Here is a 22,738-nt window from a genome sequence, read left to right as displayed (position 1 = left end):
TTTCGGCGATGCGACTATACCTTTCAAAAGGAAACAACATCGCGGCCGGAGGAGCGTTCCCTGGGAGAGGCCTTCCAACTGTGCTTCCAGCAATGAAAGAAGAGTTAGAACCAGTGTATTGTGTCTAATGGGGAGCACTTTAAAGGTAACCATATTAATATACCATAATGTCTGTGAAATGATTTTCCAAACGTACTGTGTGTGCTTTTAGGATAGACCTCGTAGATACACTTTAGACATCCAGTGCATAATTTATTTTTACGTGACACGAAAGTAAATATATGGAGTCTGCACGTAGGCGGTCGAATAATGAAAACAAAAACTCTCTTTTCTTTATAATTTATCTGACAAATTTAACCAGCGTGCGCACTAACAAAAAATATGAATAGCTCGGCGTCGCTGCGACCAGTACGTAATCAGTCATATTCGTCTACCATTCGCTCCTATTTGTCTTATAAGTTAACTTCTAAGTTACGTAATACACGCTGCATACGCGTTTTTGCTCATTTTCGCCCTATGAATTGTCGGAAATAGCGAGCAAATACAGAAATCAGGCATAAACGTATTCTAATATATTTGTGTCAGCAGATGCTTCTTTTATCATTCGAATAGTCCACATTAACGAGCGCGTTAATAACAAGGCACAAATGCAGCAAGTACGAGAATATAGTTGTGACTTACATTTGATCTATAGACTCCTCAATGATACCTGATAAACAGGAACCGATCACAAGTCACACCCTTTGTTTCTGCAACTGTCAATCATTCTCAGCAGTCACGCTGCCACCAAGCTGCTTCTCTGCATTTTTTTTATGTTTGCTTTGTTTTTGTTTTAAGCCACAATATGGCACTTATCGGGCACTACCTCTAAACTTGTTGTACACTCAGGATGCACATTAACTCAATTTAACATCATTACTGCAAGACGCTGCGACCTTTTGTTAAGGACTACATGTATCCACAATTCAACTAATCTACCCGAAATGGTTAAACACTGCTATCTCTGGTTTGGTTTGCTATCTCTTGGAATTGGTTGAACACTCCTATGTGTCCGCAATTCAGCTAATGTAGCTGAACTGGTTGAACACTACAATCTGTTGTGCAAGAAACGCATGCGTCCGCCATTCAACTAACCTAATCGGTTGAACACTACGATCTGTTGTGCAAGAACTGCATGTGACCGCGATTCAACTAATCTAATCTGTTGAACATGTGCACTGCGATCTTTTTGCGAAATAAAGGCATGTGTCCAGGATGAAACTAATCAACCCGAACCGGCTGAGTAGTGTAATCTTTTGCGCGAATACTCTGTTCAGGATTCTCACAAATCAAGTATGACCGCTCGAACACTGCGATCTCTTCTGCAAGTACAGTGTCTGCGATTCAACTCATGCACCCGAACCGGTTGAACACTGGTTTTTGTGTGCATGTAATGTCTACGATTCCTCCGAACAAGTGGATATATCTACTAATACCTACCACGGGCGATATTGTTTAAAACGAGGTATATATGACTTACATAGGAACAAGTCGAAGAGAAATTCACACGGGCAGTACAGGAGTGTGATGAGTGTAGTGCGGGAAACCTGGCGCAGTTGATGGTGTACGCAACGAAAAGATAACAAAAAGTGTGCGCACGTGCGCGAGTCCAGTGTTTGACAAAAGGCCACTACGTCGATGAGCGTAACGTGCACGAGAACACGCGAAGCAAGTAAGAAATAAAAGAAAATGAACCAACATTAAAAATCCACGGAGCTCCAAAAAGGAACCAATCTGCAAGAACGCGGAGTTCCGAAGATATTAACCAATCCTAGATGGACAAGGGCCAGAGGAGAAGAAAAAAAAGCGGAGTGCCTGCATGGTTGGAAAGAACAGTCGCGGGGAAACCCACGGAAGAAGGTCAACCATCGGTCGGACCGTCCGTGCACAGAAAAAGCGCTGTCGAGTTGCGGGCCCGAACCACCCAGTCTTTCACACGACCAGACCGTGAACAACAAGGCCTGTGGACTCACCTGCTCGTGGGCAGATAAGGCAAGCAGTCGGGCTACTAGCTCGAGCTGACCGACAGGTGCCCGGTCAGTATGTTACTATACTCCTTGCCGAATCCTTTTGCCGACTTCAAAGCGCTACCGGCGTCTCTTCAACAGGAGCTGCCCTCTCCTCAGCCTGACTGGTTGCCTTGGTGGAATCAATAAAGAAAGAAAGAAAGAAAGAAAGAAAGAAACTTCCCTCCTCGCCTCGCCCACCGTCAGGTCAACGGTGAACTTGTTTAGTTCAGACTATACCGCATCTTTCCTTCCGAAATGTGTATGTGCCGCTACTTTTTTTTTTCACGTTTTAGTACAATGCGTGTTGTCATTGGCTCTCGTTAAAATGTCATCATGCGTTTATTAGCTATGCTCACGTCCTGCGAGCATTAAATGTACTTAGTGTTTTCCTGGGACGAACGGCTTTGTCCTTGATTGGGTACTCGAGGTTCTGCCTCCACGACACCGTTCGAAAGCTTAAAACGAACCTGCATCTCGAGGAGCAGCGTGGGAAAAAAAAAGAGTGAAGAAAAAAGGGTTCGCGGGATTCTCACCTCCACGCATGCCCGACTGAGGCACGTGGCATTGGACCTGGGGAACGCCCGGAAGACCAAGACGCTGAGAGAGACGGCAAACAGAGCCATGAGGGCGACCGCAATTATCGCCACAGGGGTCGGGTTCAAGGAGAGCTCACCTGCATGCGTGTACAGAGCGGTGTTGCAGGTCTAAAGGGAGGGAAGAAAATGTACGACAGATATCCAACGCGCTTGATCGTCAATGTGTGGCAGAGCTTTCTTAGGACGTTTGGAGTGAAAAGCGAAGAAGACGCGTGCTGCGTGCAGTTATATTTTACGTCCTTGTATATACTCGCAAGGAAGTGTTATCGATTTTCTCTCATAGCAAATTTATTTACTTATTTGGAATGTTCACGAAATGCGCACTACGAGTCACCGACTGCTTCATAGCGTTCCCATCGCCAGAACATGTTGTAATTTGGTTTTGGCGGTAACGTGCATACTTGTAACTGTCGGCGTTCCGAGCCGCGTTCTTTAGCGTAGCGAGTATACATACGTTCCCGCCTGGCCAGATGGCAGGACAACTTTTTTTTATTGTGTCAATATGTAAGAACATAGACAGCCACCGGCACATTTGTGTGAGGGAGTACAGATGACGACAATGAAATCTTGTTAAACGAAGTTAAAGGAGGAACTAAAATTGCTGCGTTATACGTCATTATTACATGTACTGTAATATGAATCTCTATGGGGATTTCAAAGGGAGCTTCATTTGCTTCTTTATATCCACTGTTTCGCTACATCCTGTTTCGATATAACGAGGTTTGTCTTTATATATATATATATATATATATATATATATATGTATTGGTTGTACGAGTGCTGTCCTGCGTGTGAGTTATTCGACCAGACGGCAGCAGCAGCCACGCTCAACAAAGTCCGCAAGTTTTCACTATCGTTGCATCATTCGAAATGTGTGATGTCGGCAGGATACCGTGCTGCGCCGAAGAAGGATCGGTAAACGATAAAGGCGGCTCGTACATCTTCACAATATCTAAATCTAGACAATAGGCGAAACTGCTATATAAACTGCGCGTGCCTCAAACCAAGACAAGTTTGATACAAGTATAGTTTTGTTTGTTCCAGTGGGCCATGTTTGTGTAATGTTTACGGAAACCGGTCTTTCTTTTTTTCGGGGGGCGGGGGGAATGGGAAGCCGAATTCTCGCGAAGCCTCGCCAGCATAGTCTGAAATATAAGTTCGACAAGGCTCAAACTCAAAATTCAATCTTTTAGCCCTATTATGAGAAGTCAACAAACATTGACATCAGGGAGAACACAGGGGAAATTACTTGTGCTTAATAAATGAAATAAAGATACGATAAATTAATGGAAACTGAAGTTGATGAAAAAACAACTTACCGTAGCTGGGGAACGATCCCACAAAGTTCGCAACAGGTGGGGATCGTTCCCGACCTGCGATAAGTTGTTTTTTCATCCACTTTCATTTCGATTAATTTATCGTTTCTTTATTTCATTTATTAAGCACAAGTAATTTCCCCTGTGTTCTCCTTGATGTCAGTGTTTGTTGGCTTCTCATGATATGACTAATAAAAATCGGGCCCCTCGGTTAACCCTCTTTCTTCTCGTTTAATCTATGAGGTTGTAGTATAGCGTTTGCAACCTATGTATACAAGAAAGTGAACAAACATATCTGATAGTGTGATTTTCTGAGAAAAACTCATTGCCTACATTGCTAGGCTATCAGTTACTTTTCCCCCTTTGTTTCCCCCAATATTGTCCGCTGCTGCTGCTTAGGGAACAGAGATGGAAAATACTTTATTTCTGTTGCCGTGTCGCTCCACTTCCCTTTTTGTTCATTTCGCGGTGCCCACTGTTGCCTACATTTACGAGTTAGCGTGCGCGTGCTTTTTCTTACTTTTTTCTTTATTATACCTATAACAGACCTGCAGTAGCATGCCAAAGCCTCGGCTAACCTCTCAATGTTATTACTCACTAGCGCACGCTTGCATTCGTATTATACCGTTTCATGTGAGCAGTTTTCTTGCGATACATTCTTTGAGTTATGCGCAAGTAGCGTGTGTGGTGGGCAAGCCACGTGGTGCAAATCACGTGACGGTGAGCGTTCAAGATGCTACTCGGCGAGGCCAGTGGTCTGCCATGAAGCAGCGCAAATTTTTTGAGCTGTTTTCTCGGCACACGCAAAATGCAAAATAGCGCTTTTTTGTCCGCTGCTACGGGTGAATAGAAACGTTCGTTATCCTATCTTCCTGATATCGCGAGCACACCGCGCGACAACATAAATGCGATAACGCGCGTATCACGTTTCACCTGACAAAAGGTGCGGGGTAATCTCGAGTGTGTATACTTACGTGGTATTTGTCCACTGGGGGAGAGTCCACGTGATCTCCTGGCAGCTTTCACTCCACCGTCTGAAAGAAACCAAGAAGCATGCAGGGGGGAAGGAGGGCCAGTGAATCTATGAAACGACGGGGAAAGCGCTGTCCGGTACGTATTCGACAGCCGCACCCTATTAACAGAACGTGTGGCTATCCCCGTGAATTGATACTTGCAGGTTTAAACAAGCGTACGCTCAGCATGCACGAAGGAGACAAACATGCAGGACAGCAACCGCGCTGCATCTCTCTGTCCTGTGTCAGGATATTGATGTCGACCCTGTGTTTGACAGTAGTTTATGCGCGTATACTTGCAGGTACGAAAACGCGCATGCACGTCGCAAGAAGAGAAGGGGAGGACAGCGCCTGTTCTGTCTGCCTGTCCTTTGCCAGGACAGCACTCTATTGCGTTGGACAGTCGAAGTATAACAAATGAACGTGTTTGGGACTAGTGATCCATATTTGCTGGTTTAAATAAGTCCACACATTAGCATGAACAGGGGAGACACCCCAAGACAGCACTTGCCCTATATATCTCCCCGTCCTGTGTTCGGCGCCGCAGTGAATTATAAAACGCATTGCTGGGCTTCATACTTAAGCACGCATACATGTACATGCACGTAATGCGAAGACGTGGGTTCGTATCCCACCTGCTGCCAGTTGTTTTCTTCGTCCACTTTCATTTCCATTAATTTATCATTTCTTTAATTCCATTAGTAAATGCAAGTAACTTCCCCTAGGTTGTCCTTGGTGTCTTAGGTTGTTGCCTTCTTATGATGTGGTTAATAAAAAAAATCGGGTCCCTCGGTTTCCTTTATTCTCGTTTATTACATTAAAAGGGTCTCGAATCCGGCAGCATTAATGCCTTCAGGTGGCATGTGTGGGTTTATTGAGCTGTTGCCATCGCCCAAATAGATCATGTACCCTTGACGCCTGCGGCACAACGGATGTTCCATATCTGCCGCCAAAGTTTGTGAGTGGTGGCGATGGCTAACACTCCCAGTGTTAAGTTCTAGTAGTAAAAACATAAATACCCCAGAAAGTGGATGGGAAAACGGCGCCACGGTAGTTCAATTGGTAAGAGCATCGCACGCGCAATACGAAGACGTGGGTTCGTATCCCACCTGCGGCCAGTTCTTTTTTCATCCACTCATTTCCATTCATTTATCATTTCTTTAATCCAGTTAGTAAGTGCGAGTAATTTCCCCTATGTTGTCTTTGGTTGTTGGCTTCTTACGGTATTATTCATACATGAGGTTTGAACAACCGCACACTTCGCACAAAAATGAAAGATACGGGACCCTGCCTGTCCTGTGCGAGGACCGCACTCTCCTGTACCCGCGAATACGCGTAGATTACCTCGAGCGTCCACTTGGGCGGCCATTTTGCGAGTGTTTGCGGGCTTCTTTCACGCTCGGTAAAACACTTTTATGGAGCACGTATTCAGCAACAGAAAGCTGTATTGGGAGGTTTTCATGTCGCTCTACAATTTTTCCATCGACGCCTTTAATCTAATTATAATATTTGAGAAGCTGATTAATTAAAACTGTAACTAGGCGGAATGCAGTAAAATAATCTGAGTATCTCCAAGTGACGGCAAACAACATTACCTTGGCTCTGCTCAGCTACGTGGCATTCGCAAATATTTTAATCTTGGTGCCCGATGGTTGGGACAGCCTGTATATGTCGTGTCATTTCCAAATAGTTTTGTTCGCAGTACACGGCTGTGTTGTGCAACTACGTTATTTTTCCACGCTCTTTGTTTTAGCGGAGCAGTACCAACCAACCCAAGCTTCCACCCTTGTCTGAAAAAAAAAATTCTACGCGCCAAAACAACGATATGATTATGGGGCACGCCGCAGGGGGACTCCGAAACAATTTTGACCATCTGTGCTTCTTTAACGTGAACATAAAGCCAAGTAATTGGAGATCGTTGGGAGAGGCCTTCGTCCTGCAGCAGACATAAAAAATAGGCTGATGATGATGATGATGATAAGTATGATGATGATGATGATGATGATGATGATGAAAGCTAAGTAATGACTTGGGCGAGTTGGTTCTGGATAAAAAAAACACCGCACGACTGATACGAGGAGGAGGAGAAACAAAAAGCTTGCGATGCAGCTCTGTGTTTCTTCTCGTCCTTGTCTCGGTCGCGCTGCGATTTTTTTTTATCCAAGTCTAAAGTTAAACACACGAACGTTTTTTTTTTTTTTTTGCGCTTCGCCACCATCGAAATGCAGCAGGCGTGGCCGAAATCGGAGCCGCGACCTCAACCTCGGAAGCGCAACGTCATAACCGCTGCTCTACCGTGATTGATCACTGCTGCATTAGCTAAGTGCAGCAGATGCTGCGCGTATGGCCCACTCACCTGGTTGTGCACCTAGTTGAGCTGCACCCACTGGTTGCATAACCTGATGCGGCTGGCGCTGTAGCTGTTCCCGCGACCCGCCTGCCTTTGCTTCATGCTTCCAATGCGATGGAATAACATGAGCATCCGAGGTAGCCTGCACCTCTTGTCCAGCTGGAGCTGTTTGGTCCTTCTGCTGCTGCTGCTGCTGCTGCTGCTGCTGCTGCTGCTGCTGCTGCTGCGGTTCCTGTTGATGCGAGGCCTGCGCTTCTTGTCCCGCTGTTTTCTCCGGCTCCTGTTGTTGGCTTTCTTGTTGGAGCGGTTCCGTTGTCGAGTGTGGCTCCTGAAGTTCTGCTGGTTGCTGTTGCTGTCCCCGACTTGCCTCTTCGTCTTTCGCCGGCTCCGCTGCCGCTTTCGTCGCGTCTTTTTGTTCGTCGCGCGAGACATCCGGCTGGGGGGTGCTCCATGAGCTTCCCGTTCCTCGCGAATCTGAGCAACGAAGTAGAATCAAGGTATATACTCAAACGTGGCTTTCCCGGTGTGCGAAATTTCCTGTTGTCGCATAGTTGTTACTGCATCATTAAGATGCAGCAGCAGTCGTAGTATTGTGCTACAATCGACTTCCGTTAATCTGACCCTTGCAGCACCGCGAGTCTTGGTCGAATTATGTGCAATTTTGTGCACACTGTTGCGCTTAAGCACGTGATGCACACCTCGCGCCTTTTTCTGTTAGATGCCTTCAGTGGGTGAAATCAGCCTACAGTACATAAATACATACATAAAGACATGCTTGAACGATGGCGGGATCGAGCCTGTCTTCAAGCACAGCAGCCCAATTTCTCTAACGATTAGGCCACGATCGCACGCATGCTCCTGTAGTGCCAAAGCAACGCTTTGAAACGCTTGGCGCGTTCGTCGCGTGCCACGTTCTCGCATTCTTCCCTCGCGAAAGCTAGCGCTTTGCGACAGTGCGTTACACTGTAATGCCTTCGGTATCGTCTCAAGAAAGCAGTTAGATACAAGTAAGCTGGTCGGACGATTCGAAGAAAACTATTCGCTTTTGAAACAAAATTAGCTTTCCGTCCTTGCCCTGCCAAAGCACACGTCCAGTGAAGCTGTTGGAAACCATCGCTACAACTGCTGACGGGCAGTACACCACCGCGTGTCGTATTGCGGTTTCCTTTTCCCTTTGCCGCTCCTCGTATTCATGCTGCTCCTCGGCAGTCCCAACTATACGTTGCCTACCCATAGCGGTGCTTCAACAACAATGAAATCAGTTGCTAGGCCGGTTCTTTTATATATGAAAGGCTTGCGACGTCACTCCCAACGTCGCAAGCTGCCGTCGCCACGGCAACTTGCGCAGCAGTAATCTTTGCCGGGAAATGTACGCAGGGAGCGCTACGTGGTTTGCATTGTTAGCAGGAGCACCTTATCATAGATTATGTGGTTTGGGTGCTTGTTTTGCACTTGTTCTTTAGTGAAGCGAATGCTGTACTATATTGACACGTGTACTTGTTTGTCTTTATCGGGCGACACGTTTCACCGCCGAACAAATGTTATCGCACAGCGCAGGACGCGCCTTCATATATTGGAAATTTCTGGAATGTTATCGATGCTTCCATTTGCTGTCTGTGACCGAAGCTTGTGTAATCTGATCGCATGTGTGCGCGACGCGAATAATGTAGAACTTTGTGGAAGGCACGCGGGTCCCAGCGATTACTCTGGAACATTCGACGACTGATGTATAAAAGCCGACGCGCTTGACCCGCTGATCAGATTTTCGACGATCGCCGACCGTGTTCGCCGCTATCGTTGTGCTATAAGTGTAGCCTGTTTTTGTGGGCACAGGTTCGCCCAATAAAAGTTAGTTTTGTCTTTCACAGTATTGCTACTGTGTTCTTCAACGTGACCACCACGTGACAACATGTTGCATGCGTGACACCAAAGGATGTTTGCACTTTTCGCTTTAATCGCGAGAGGCATTCTTTCCTCTTTTCTTTCCCCCGTGAGGATGACGCCGCGAAAACTCCTGACCAACTGGAAGCTAACAGCTTCGCCGTAAAAGGTCATGTACATTCCGTGTGCTGTGAAAATCCGCGTAAGCAAAGCTTTGACGAGTATAGACAAGGCGACATGGTGTATCACTACAAGAAAAGCGCAGCGGATTTCGGCAAGAAAGAAGTAAATGCTATTTAGGGGCGATATATTCTCCAAGCATCACATTCGGTGACGCCACTGTCTTCGCCAGATTGCGCGTGACTCGACGCCGGATACGTCGAAGAATATATAACCGAAAGCGTTCCTGTCATGTGCACATACACAGAGCGAGCCTGGAGTTAATAGCGCCAGAATCACTTTCGTTCGTATACGCCGACACATATAGATATAAGGCGCCGCGTCGCGTGACCCCCCCCCCCCCCCCCCCCCGAAAGTGATCGCATCAACGACGACAGCAACCGTTTCTACCATACTTGGCGAGACAGTCGTCGAGAATCACGAATCGCTTTCGGTCGTATATACGGACACATAGATATACGGTGCCGCGTCGCATTACCCCCCCCCCCCCCCCCCACCGCCACCCCGAAAGTGATCGCATCAACGACGACAGCAACCTCTTCCAACATATACTTGGCGAGACAGTCGTCGAGAATCGCGACATGCCAAATCGAGGAGAAATGGTATCGCTTGCCGTGAGGTTATACTTCATGGCAAGCGATCTTTCGCGCGACAGCGACAAGCTACGCGATGGAGATGGCTGTCGCGTTCGCTCGTCGCTTACAAGTCGTACCCCATGCGAGCGATGACTTCGATCGAGCGACGTCTCCCCGGTGTTTCCAGTATTAGAGCAGCAATATAGGCGCCAGAACGAGCGCGACGCGTGCTTTATTAACTCAAGTTGGTGCGTTTTACTGTAAAAAGCAGCACAAAATATTTCTGAAGGTCCTCCAGTAGGTTCTTATCCTTGCACTATAGAAATTCAATCGTTTGCTCGTTCCGTGCTACAATCGGTAGTACTTGAGTGATGTATACATCCAGTTCCGGCTTCGCGCTATTGGCTAGTCGCTCATGGCACTTCCTGGCGACGAGCGACGAATTCTAGATCTGTAGAACCGAGCGATCTGTTCAAGCGACGGCCCGAACCGTCGCTCGTCGCTGTCGCGCACGAAATCGCACTCATGAGGTTTAAGTATAAACCCCATGCAAGCGATCTTGCACGCGACAGCGACAAGCGACGCGATGGAGATGGCTGTCGCGTTCGCGCGTCGCCTACAAGTTGCACCCCATGCGAGCGATGACTTCGAGCGACGTCTCCCCAGTGTTGCCGGTATGAGGGCAGCAATATAGGCGCCGAAACTAGCGTGACGCGTGCTTTGTTAACTTAAGTTGATGTATTTTACTGTAAAAAGCAGCATAACTATTCCTGAAAGTCTTGCAGTAGGTTCTTATCCTTGCACGTATAAAAATTCAATCGTTTGCTCGTTCCGTGCGACAATCGGAAGTACTGGAGTTATGTACATCCAGTTCAGGCTTTGCGCTATTGGCTAGTCGCTCATAGCACTTCCGGGCGACGAGCGACGAATTCTAGATTTGCAAAACCGAGCGATCGCGCGACAAGACCGAGCGATCTGTTCAAGCGACGGCCCGATCCGTCGCGCGAACCCGTCGCTCGTCGCTGTCGCGCACAAAATCGCGCTAATGGGGTTTAGCCTTTAGGCTTACCTGAGGCGCCGCTGCTCATGCTTACAGGGCTCGCCAATCCGACCTGACCGTCCGGCACGGTGTGGTGGTGCTTTCCTGCGATAAGCCCAGCGACGCGCCGCAGCTTGTACATTACAATAAAACATAATACGTACAATAAATAGAATAAAATGCAACTAATAATAAAATAAAACACAATAAATTAGCAGTGGGATCACCACGATAAGACCAATGTTCAGTCACTTAACGCAAGTCAAATCGAGCCAAATCAATCTCGCTTTGAGAGCAGTGGCAGTAGAGATTATAAAAACTCTCCACTGCGGACAGCACACGGCATGCAGTCGACAAAATGACAAAATGCAGCAGAACTGATAGTTGGGCGAGTTGGTACGAATTCATAGTAAAATATTTGGCGCGCACAATTGACAAGGACAAAGTGAAGGGGGACACACGAGCGCTTACTCACAATTATTTTATTTTCGGAAAGGTACAGAACATATATACCCCAGCTATCAACGCTAAGCATGTGCAACAAGAGTCGTCAGTAAAACAGAAAGAGATAAAAAACAGATTAAGAAGGTTCAACCAGTATTTAAAAAAGCAAATTCATTTTCAATGATTGGGGTATATATGTTCTGTACCTTTCCGAAAATAAAACAGTTGTGAGTAAGCGCTCGTGCGTCCCCCTTCACTGTGTCCTTGTCAATTGTGCGCGCTAAATATTTTACTATGACATAAAAATGATGCATAGAAGTACATTTTAATACACGAAAGTGCATGAAATACAGAGGGCGGGTATTTCAAACGAAATGTAGCATGTTTCGCTAATGTCCCCCTTCACACACACACACACACGCACACGCCCACACATACACACACACACACACACACACATATATATATCATGCACTTGCAGACATGATCAATGCATCAAGGTTTTGAACATGTCGCCTTCGCCGGTAATTTTTCTTTAGAAAATTGAACTTGCAGCGAAGAAGTGTCGGTCAGGAACAATAAGTATATATTTTTTCAAGAATCCGACAAATTTCGTTTAAATCAAATTAAATGCAGCCAAACAAAAACCTTCCTGCGTTTGGCGTGCGTTTTACGGCTCTCAATTTTTCTATGACTTAGCCTTTAGCTGTTTGGTTGTGAAAGCTCGTCGCGCTACATCTGAGCAACTGTAATCAGACAGCATTTTCAAGTTCATCCCTACCAACGTCTTTGATCGTGGTGTACAGTGAAAGCGAGAACCTGTGTGACGCATTGTGACTGCACTTGGTCCCACGGCGATCACCTTGCGCTCACCTGTAGCGCAAGAGCTCCGAGTATCGCATTTCAGTCACTTGCGTCACTTTGCTTCGGTGTAGTTGTTCCAACGTTAATAAAGGAGCCGTTCATACGCAAGAGCTTCGTGTCCCACGTGAATTGGCTGTCTTCGCCTCCGCAGAGGTAACGGCTCCGGAGCTTGGGCACCAAAGGCGAACACTCAAATCTGTAGTCGTAACTTTGCCGTCTTATCAGTGTATCAGTCTTCCTATTATGGTACGCTTTCCTTCCTCGCGCTTCCCAACTTTGCACGGTTGCGTCCGGCACACGAGTGTTTGCTGTGCATCGACAGCGAACGCAAACGCACGGCTCTGCTCACACTCGCCGCCATACCGTCGGCTCTCTTCGCGTTAAGCTGCGTGAAATGGGCCATGACTGAATGTTGGGCTATAGTTTCGAAGACATTAGGAAGGGCGAAGCATTGCAAAGATAAATATAACTACAAGGGGCAGAGAACGAGAACTTACCGACACATGCGTGATCAGCGAAACAGCTCAACAGAAAATAAATGTATGTCTGCTTTGCATGCCACTGGCTCAGACTTCTGCCGTTGACGGCGCTGTTCGCCAACACGACGCTGGCGACTTACGACGGCCGCCCGGTGCGGTGCACCCAATGTTAGGGCACGCAAGAACGCAAAAAGATATACAGTGGAGCGCAAAACGAGTGCAAAATGACGCAAGCGGGGTGCGGGGCTTTTGGTATCTCAAAAACTCTTGGGTCCGCTATTTCTAAGGCTGCCTAATGTACCTTACGAAACACTGGTTTACCAGGGCCGTGGAGGATAGCAGCAACGCTGGTAGCGCCATCTTGTATTACTTTGTCGAAGTACAACGCATTAAAAAGGCGTTCTTGTCGAAAGAAAAAAAAAAGCTGCGTGTTAACGCCTATATCCCTGCCAACTGTTTACGCCAGCAGCCATGTATGATATGGTTGATCACTGCAATAAAAAGTCGCAGTTTCGACCTAAACGAAAAACACTGATAGCGATAGCGAACTATTAGACAGCTACACGAGGTAAGATTCGCAGAATGAACTGCAATAAACACTGGCTTACTAACTAAATTATCAAGCGCGGGGTCACGCGCGCACAGGGCACCGTGATCTCACTCGGTGACCTGGAGCACTCGCAGTACTAGTCACAACGCTGGCGTGATGAAGAGCGACGGCAGCAGGGAGCGAGATCTTCGTGTTGCCGCTCGCTTTACCGGAACTTGGGTCTCCATAACTTGATATTACGGAGCCCCATCACAAGGCGCGCGAAACGACGGCACGAATGAAGCCACCGGGCATCTATAGGCTCGGCCTAACATTTGCACCCGCCGCAGATTTCCTCCAATAAACGGTATGCTGGCGGGCCGCGTACACGCAGCTACGGCCGGGTTGAGGAGGAGACGCGCACAACGCGCACTTGATCACGTGACCTCCAACTTTGGACGAGCGGGAAGACGGCGCGCACTAAGCCAACATCCCTCTCGCCTCCCCCTCGCGCGCTCTCTCTCTCTCTCGCAACCGCACTATACGGCACGCGGGGCGCTATATTATTGGACTTGGACTTCATAGGAACGTCGAGGTGACGGCGGAAATTCATCTGGAGTGTCCATATAAGTGCTAGTGCAATAATAGCTTCGTGTCCACTCTAGAGATTTCGCACACAGAGATCTCAATAGCTAAGAATATACCTTTATGGATAGCATTTCTAAATATTAAGGGAGCTTACAGTAATGTAGACAGGGAATTGCTATAGGATATTCTCAAGCACGAGGGCATAGACGAAGATTTCTTGGAGCTGTTGATGGAGGTACACAAGGACACCCAAGTACTTATATTATGGGAAGGCGGGAAATGCAATGAAGTTGTAGGAAATTCCCCAAGAACTGAAGAAAGGATGTCCTCTGTCTTCACTGCAATTTACGCTTTGTGTTAAGGGCGTAGAAGGATGACTGGGAAGCAGTGAATTAGCTTTTAATTGATCTATCTACCATCCCTAATGGACAAAATGGGCAACAGAAAGCCACTAGGCTGGTGTATGCGGAAGACCTATAGCCTTACTACCGGACTTACAGAGAATTGCGAATGTAAATGGCAGTGCGGCGATTAATCTAGGCCTCAAGTTTAGCACAGAGAAATCGGGAATTATGATCTTTAATGAAGAGACGAGGGATGGCCTGTATCAATTCAACAGGAAGTCGCACCCATAGTCAAGCAATATAAATACCTCGGTGTATACATAAACGGAGAAAAGACCTACTGAAGCATCCACCAAGATAACATAAAAATGAAAGGGATCGCAGCGGGACGCAGCAATAACGAAATATAGAGCACTTTAGGGCTACCATAACTACGAGGTGGTGCTAAGAACTTGGAAAAGTGTAACTATACCAGCGCTAGCGTTTTCAAATGCAATTCTCTGTTATACACCAGAAATCTTGTCAGGATTGGAGATTAACCAGGGGGCGGTGGGCCGACTGGCTTTGAGTGCCCACGGTGAAGCCACAAATGAAGCATTGCAAGGTGACATGGGTTGGACTTTTTTTGAAGTCAGTGAATCGCAGAGCAAAGTTAGTCTTGAAGAAAGACTAAGGACACGAATGAAAGGAATGAGCGCCTAAAGTACCCAAATATCTGTACCTCAATACCGTGAACACGGGACGGAGGAAGAGGTTAAGAATGTTGACAACCAAGTGCAGGGTAATTGAAAGTGTAAATAGACAACCAGGAGTGATAAAAAAGAAAGTGAGATGAAGAGAGATGGTAAACTGGATGGAGAAACAAAAAAAAAAAAACCAAGGAGAGTTACAAAAACGGCAAGAAAGAAATCGGGAATAAAGATCTGTGAGATAACGCTAACGGGAGTGGCTTACTATTGATGCCCGAGCTGGCTGCCTGAGGACAAAAACATACCGGGTCATGTAAATGTCACAGGGTTAGGCATGTGTTTGCTGCTAAAGAAAAAAGCACGGAAACGACTCGTCATATAGGGTAATGGAATGCCAAGATATCAACCCACAAGACCCGTAGGGAGTTTCCACCTTCCAGAAGCGTTGTGATTCAAAGAAGGTGGGAGGATAGTCAAGATAAGAGACGATGAGTGCATTGGTGGAAAAAAGAAGGGAAGAGATTGGTATAGAACCGGTGTTACGGCAAGCGTATGTAATGGTGCAATATATTGATAGAGGTGTTCAATGCGAAAGCTAAGATGGGGATCAGATGGGCAAAATACTCGATGGCGATAGATGTAGTCAAATCTGATTAAACAAAGCAGGCTAAGCGACCATTCATCCCCGCCCCGTTTCAAAGGGGATGCCTATAAACATAAGCATTATCATCTCTCACAAACGTCTCCGGTTATCCGGGGGACGTATTATCGGACGTTCACTTTCGGCGGTATCATTTTCAGTGCGCGCTTATTGGTTCGTTGAGCAAAACCGCATGAGCTGATTGGCTGGTTGAGCCAGTCATAAAGCGAATGGGATAGTATCGCCGAAAGTGGTCGCACGAGAATACGTCCCCGTTATTCCGCAAATTGCAACTGGGATTTGTATGCGAACAAACTAAAACACTGCATTATTGCATTGCTCGGTGGTCCACGTTGTGCATACTTACGTCGGATTGATTTCGACCTGTGTCGCTTCCCTGTCGAGAAAACACGAAAAGGTAATTTCAGCTGCGATTGTCTTACTGCCGAAAAAAAGCAAAACAAATTTCATCATCGCTCAAGAGCCTCTTCAACTTAACTGCGATGCCGAGGTGACATTGCATCATGCTACAATGTCAACAGTTCGTGCAAACACCCCCATTATTACACGAATAAAATTATTGCCGCAAGAGAATACGTTATGTTGGTATTCGGCGATATGGCACAACGAACCGAGCGACGGACTGATGGAGCGACACTGAACGCCTTTAGTTAACATTTGGGACAGAAAACGTAAGCACATTTTTTATTCTACAACGCTTAGCGATTTTGCAGAATAACGTTACAACGTATCGCGCACGTTGCACAAAAATATCGAATGAATTCAAAAAAGGAAGCTAAGGTTTACAAAGCGCTGCAGTGAGAGAGAAGGAAAAAATAGAAGGCAGGCAGGTTAACCAGGAATGAACCTCGGTTGGCTACTCTACATTGGGGGAAAGGAAAGGAGGAGGAAAATATTAAAAGAAGGAGAGAAAGATGAGTATTCTTGCCGTCGACGTAGTGAAAATGCTCAGGATTTGTATCACAGACGGTCGGTTAATCCAGCTGCCTTCACAGAACACAGCAGCGCTTTTTTGGCCTTCGACGGCTGTGGTATATGCAAGATCGTGGTTCGAAGATCTTGTCCAGTGAGAAAGGTCTTCGCAGTGAGTTGGTTTAGAGTGGCGCAGAGGGCAAGTCTCATATTTAAAGGACGGGTATCAGCACAGAAGGTGTTTTACAGCACCTTCGCCACCACGAGCATTGTATTCGCCGTTACTGGTCATTCCAATAAAGGATTGAGCATGTATTGGTGAATGCAACGTCCAGCCGAAAGCGACGCAATTCTGCTTCTTCACTTCGGGTGAGACTTTCACGGTTGTTAAACAGCTTAATTGCGAAAAAAATAAAATACATGTAGATTGAAAACATGGTTTTACGGAACTTCGTGCCTAGTTCATGTTGGTACAGCTGTTTCGAATTTCCAGCCTTTTTGTTTTCTCTTGATACCAGATTTAGTGTGCCTTGTCATAGCATCGTTGTTCGAATTCGGTATACGCTTTTGGGTTGTATTGTGAAGGAGTATTTTATGATGACATGAATGGTGCTCACACTATTCATGCTGCATTGCTTTTTCGTTACTCATACTAGGTGTTGTAGGTCTTGCTTCTTTAACTGTTCTATTGATATAGTACAGAGACATCGTACGTTCTGTCGCTGTTTGTATTGCATCGAATGTAGGCCGGCATGTGCCTCTGTCGAGCTGCTATATTACTGCTTGCTCCTGGTGTCATGCACCTAGGTGAGTGATGTAATAAACATTATTATTAGTAGTAGTGTAGTAGTAAGAGTAGTAGTAGTAGTAGTAAGAGGAGGAGGAGGAGAATCCGTGTGGCTGTTGCACTGACACTGACTATGGATCCTGACTATGGATTCCTGACCGTCGGCCAGCCTACGGCTTGAGTTTTTGACTCTGCGCTCGCACATGTGCCGCATCTCTTGTGGAATTATCCCGGACTGCGCACATCAAGCTGCCGCTACACGATGGTATGCTTGCGAAATTACCCTTTCTTGGTGGTTCTACTTTAAAATTTTCGTCTCATAAACCTCTAACAGTTCTCTCCGGGCAGTTTATTGGGACGTTTCAATGTACATGTGCTGTTTGTCCTTAGACCTCCTATGAAGAAAAAGGGTTATTGGAGAACGTGCACTCTTGTTGTACGAAATTAACCTACAATGGCGAAGAGGACAAAGTGCGATAAGGAACATGAACTCACTTTTGCTGTCGTCCACTGAAAAAGATGTAGATGGTATGTTTAGTCGACCACTTGCATCTCTGTTGAACAAGTTTTTACAGAACAAGTTGACAATTATTCAGTTAAACTACTTAAGAAGAGTATTTAACATATTATGTAGCAGTTAAAGAGAGCAGCAGTGCTCAGTCATTTTCTTGGACACCAGTATAACTAGAGACACTATATATCAATCTAAATGAAAATTGCACAGCAGCTCCCGTTCGCGGCTCGACGATAACTCAAATTTATCGCACCTTGACTTCAAGTGTTCTGCAAAGACCGTGTCCCTAAATAAACATCTTCACGTTGCCTTGAAGCACACATCTTGAAGCCGTCAAATAAGAGCCGTCTTGAAGACGTCTACACTATTACTTGACTCACCAGTGGTGGCATTGTTTTTTTTTTCATGCTAAAGTAGCCAGATTGCCCTTCCTGGCCCACATGCAGTATTACGTTTCATTCACAAGGAAGGATTATTGTTTACTGCTTCTAGAAACGATTACCTATTGGAACGATTACACATGTACTGAAGTTTTCAAGCTCAAATCAATTTTAGAATCATCCACAAAAACCACACTGTTGACGATAAAAACGGCTGAAAGCCCCTGGTATGCTGATAGCTAGGGCTGGACGAAGCTCACTATAAAAAGGAAAAGCTTACGTACCTGGTATGGAACTATTCATCTCTTCGCCTTGATGGGGACTTCCCGCATCTGCGTTTTAAACCGTTCAAAATGTGTTGACGTACCACGGGTTTAACCTATCCGGCGCGCCATGCCAAACAGCACTATCATCTTAAACCTTGAACGTTAGACACAAATAGTTTACTCAGTCTTTATCCACATCTCTATTTCTTCTTAAAAATTCATCCCTATTTCCATGACAAGTCTCATAATTAGCTGATGAAATAATCGCTGAGCTAGCTACGCATCTCGAATTTGGCAGCAGCTAGTCGTTGTCTTTAAGGGTTAAATTAGCATCTAAACAATAGGAACGAAGACATGTGACACTTTAAGACAAGTAGACCTGAGTGGTGGCCAGCAAAAAAGGAAAGGTGAAATTAGACAGGGAGAGAGGAAAAGAATAGAGGAGGAGATGAAAAGGCTATTTGCATTTCGTATACAAGGTTTCTGCCGAAATAGGCACTCTCTGTTCATTTGCCTCGACTAGGTTGCTAGGCTCCGCAAGCGATACCTCTTCCCTGCCTTCTCTTATCACCGAAGCCGAGGAACCATGTCACGTTCACGCCACGAGATCCGCCTCTCTTTTTGTTTTCTTCGTATACTTCGCAGCGTGGCATACTTCCAGTGTTAGTTTTGCGCTTTCTGCATTATAATATTTACCAAAGTCGCATACGCCATAATATAGGTGACGTTGCAGGCAGCGTGTCTTACGTGGCCACGTATGTGTCTGTGACCTTGATTCACCGGCAGGAAGCGGAGGCTTCCTCGAGGGAAAGGCTGCACGGAGTTTCGTTCGAAAAATTCGGCGGTTTTGGCACCCCATAGGCCGTTCCGATGCTTTGCAGACGCGATCATCAGCGCTTGTATGTTTGCAATTCCCGAAACAACGTGAAGACCCTTTGGCACAATTAAGCCGCTCACCCTCTCGCCTCTTGTGGTGCCGCTCCTTCCTGTCAGATTTCTCCTTTGTCTCATCCTGGTTCATGTCGTGTCCGTGCGTCGATTCCATAGAGGGTCAAATAGCGCCAACCTATGTACAGTTCTGCAAAGAATGCCTATTTCTACAAAACAACGCGGTGCTACACGGAGATGCAGCTGGCAGTCAGCAGTGTGGGCCAAAGTCACGCGAGATGCGAGCACGATACTGTGATGATGATAATCATTGTTCTTTTTTTTTTTGCGAAACGCGAAGAAGCTGCGGGCCAATGAACCAACCTGCACTAAGCGATCGCGTCTGCCTCGCGTATCTTCTGCACTTGTACCGAACAGTTCGTCTGAAAAAAGCTTTGTCTGGGTCCCCGGACACAAGTAGAATATTAATTAAATGAGCTCACTGACTGTCTCGCGTCGTCGTCGCTCAATTATCCAATTTTTGTTGTTCTTCCCAATTTTTATTTTACCACGGGAGCTCAATTTCAACGCCTTTTATTTCTAAAGAGCAATGAATCGTCACACCTCAATTCCTTTAATAATTTACGACTTCTGGAATTCCCGTGAAACACGAGCGAATATTTTTCACGTACGACCATTGTCTGACATTATCAGACATCCGCTGTAGAGTTTCGCGTCTAAATTCACACCTTCATAGATCTGGTTTCTCTATACCTAACCTCTGTTCTTCTTGTAACAAACCAGAAACAAGATTACGACATGGACCATGCAGTCTGGTATAACCATCAACTCAGAAGGAAGACAGGAAGAGGCAGCAAGCAATTGCTGGAGAACGGGGGAAAAAAAAGAAGACTGCGGAAATTAACTGCCTTCTGGCGTGACACGGCACTAATTAACCCCGGTTTTCACACTATGTACAGCAGGCTACCAGACGAATTCGAAGTATCCTTGAAAATCTGACGATCCTAACTTCTAGAAGTCCTCTACAAAATCCACAAAATTGAAGATCTGGTCTTTTTGGTGCCCCACCCAAATATTAACGCCAGAGAATATTATCTGAAACTGGATTAAAACCAGAATGCAGAAGTAAAAAAAAGACATCAATGAATTTTCATGATGCGAAGTGCTGCTTTCACGCACTCTAAAGCTGTGCCGTTGTCGCAAAAATTTTTCACTGCCACCATGTTGAAAGAAAAATGCCCCGAACTGTTCAAGGCACAAAAAGATCAACTTCAAAGAAACTGGACCGCGTAAAAAGCCTAGTTTAAGTTAGTGTAAATATAGAAAAGCCTCCGTGAAAAATTCGACGTTTGAGATATGAGCGGAAGTGCCACTAAGAGCGCGCAATATTGCCGTTCTTGATACCGAAACTAAAAAGAACGCCACCATTTCCGCTTTCCAGAAGAGACCCATGACCTAGAATCCCCGGCGCCTTAGTATGACCTCCGAGATAAGGAGGTGCTAGCGGATGCCCGCGACACGCTGAAAAATCTCGGAGATGGCGTATTGGGACTTATGTCATATCGACAGACACCAGGTGCAGGCGTCGTCTGCTTAGGTGTGGTTTAAAGCCTGATAACAAAAAAAAAAAACTATGCAATCGCCAGCCCTACGGCTTTGCGAAGATTGCTTCAGTGGTGTATGCTACCATGGTAGAAATTACCCGTCGTGGTGGCGTAGTGGCTTTGGCATTGCGCTGCTATGCCCCGAAGCTGCGGAATCATATACCGGCCGCGGCAGCCGCATTTCGATGGGGGTAAATGCAAAAAACACCCACGTACTGTGAATTTGGTGCACGGCAAAGATAGCCAGGTGGTCAAAATTATTCCGGGGTTCCCCGCTACGGCATGCCTGATAATCATATCGTGGCTTTGGCACCTAAAACTCCAGAATTTTACTGTTTTAATGTATAACAAATTGAGCCAAAGTGATTTTTTTTTCGTGGTTGGCCTTTAGCAGCAGCGTCAAATACGAAGCTGTGTCTCCTGGGCCGTGTCCCCTACCTAATTACTATCCTGCAAAGTCACATCGAAGAACTCCTCAATTATTGTTTCTATTGTTTCATTCCTGCAAGTCTCCATATCATCGGTGACGCTGGCTTAGCTGTTTAACGTCCACAGAAACTCCATTTGCTCGTCGTGTAACGCGTGTAGCCGCCAGAGTCACCTCCTCCAAGTCTGCAGATTCAGCCTATCACTGATATCCGAGTAACAGCGGGCTTGTCGCGTGGGTCACACATGTGCCTCGCACTCGAGACAACACGGACACTCAAAACGCGCAACAAGTGTCCGTATAATTGTTATTGCAATGACCACGCCATGAGGTCAAATCCTGCAAGCCGCTGGCGTTTCTTCCGGTGCCCATAGTAAAATGGCGCCCTTGACTTCGTTCTTTTTTCATGTTTTTCGGCGAAGCTGTTAGCCTCTAGTTGATCGGGATTTTTTGCGACGCCGTCCTCATGGACAGCAGTTGCGACATGAGGAGTGACGTCAGTAGCCTTTTATATGTAAATAACCAACTGATTCCATTGTTGCAGCACTGCTATGGTTAGACAACGCGTAATTAGGACTCCCGAGGAGCAGCGTGGATATGCGAGGAGAGGCAAAAAGGGAAAAGAATACGACCAGCGGTCACGTGCTGCCGCTGGTCGTATTGACGAGGAATTCCAGCACAGCGGAAGCCCGCTAGTCCACATTCTCATGTGGCTGAATAATGCGCCGGAGAAGGAATTGAGAAATAGCATTGCATAACGCCTCCCCCCAGCCGTTGTAGTGGTGGGTTTCAACAGCTTCGTTGGACATCCTTTTGCACAGGGTCGGGGCAGCGAGTTATTATTATTATTTTTTTTTTCAGAACGTATCTACCATAATTTTTCATATAATATGAACATCTGTGCAACAGGAACCTTCTACCCAGTTAGCCACCGTAATCCAGTCTCGAATATCTAAAAGAATATCTAATTTTAATTCACATTTGTTCGTATTATTACGGCAGATCATGTCGTCTGTGATGGAGAAGGTGACTTCTGAGTGCAGCAGCGAAGGCAGGGCAGTGTGCTTTCTCGGCTGATAGTGCATGGATGCGCACGCATGTACATCTCGACACTTTCAGGTTTCTTACCTTCTAAAGGTCCTTAGAGTCAACCCACCGTTGTAACCAGCTGATGCAGCCTCACAATATTCTGTCTTCCTTTGCATATTCGCGTACTCTGCCGCTACCTGGCCCGCTAAACCTTGCACAACCTTGCTGCAGCTGGCATAGAGCTGGGCCCAGGTGAGGTTCGCGATGGTAGCGCCGCATTTTCCCGTAGTGACGTTTAAATAAGCGCGTGTTTATTTTGACGGCTCATCAAAGCG

General features: G+C 46.2%; 1 long non-coding RNA gene across 1 annotated transcript; it reads right to left on the bottom strand.

The window, feature by feature from the left end:
* Positions 1-2,528: 2,528 nt before the first annotated feature.
* Positions 2,529-7,451, bottom strand: LOC129380304 (uncharacterized). The gene is made up of 3 exons (XR_008608309.2): positions 7,330-7,451; positions 4,935-4,994; positions 2,529-2,721 (listed from the first exon to the last, which is right to left on the bottom strand). It is a non-coding gene; the product is annotated as an uncharacterized lncRNA (long non-coding RNA).
* Between the last annotated feature and the right edge of the window lie 15,287 nt (positions 7,452-22,738).

Source organism: Dermacentor andersoni, chromosome 10 (assembly GCF_023375885.2).
Source record: "Dermacentor andersoni chromosome 10, qqDerAnde1_hic_scaffold, whole genome shotgun sequence".
Classification (NCBI taxonomy): Eukaryota; Metazoa; Arthropoda; class Arachnida; order Ixodida; family Ixodidae; genus Dermacentor; species Dermacentor andersoni.
This window is presented reverse-complemented; position numbering and strand designations above follow the sequence as displayed.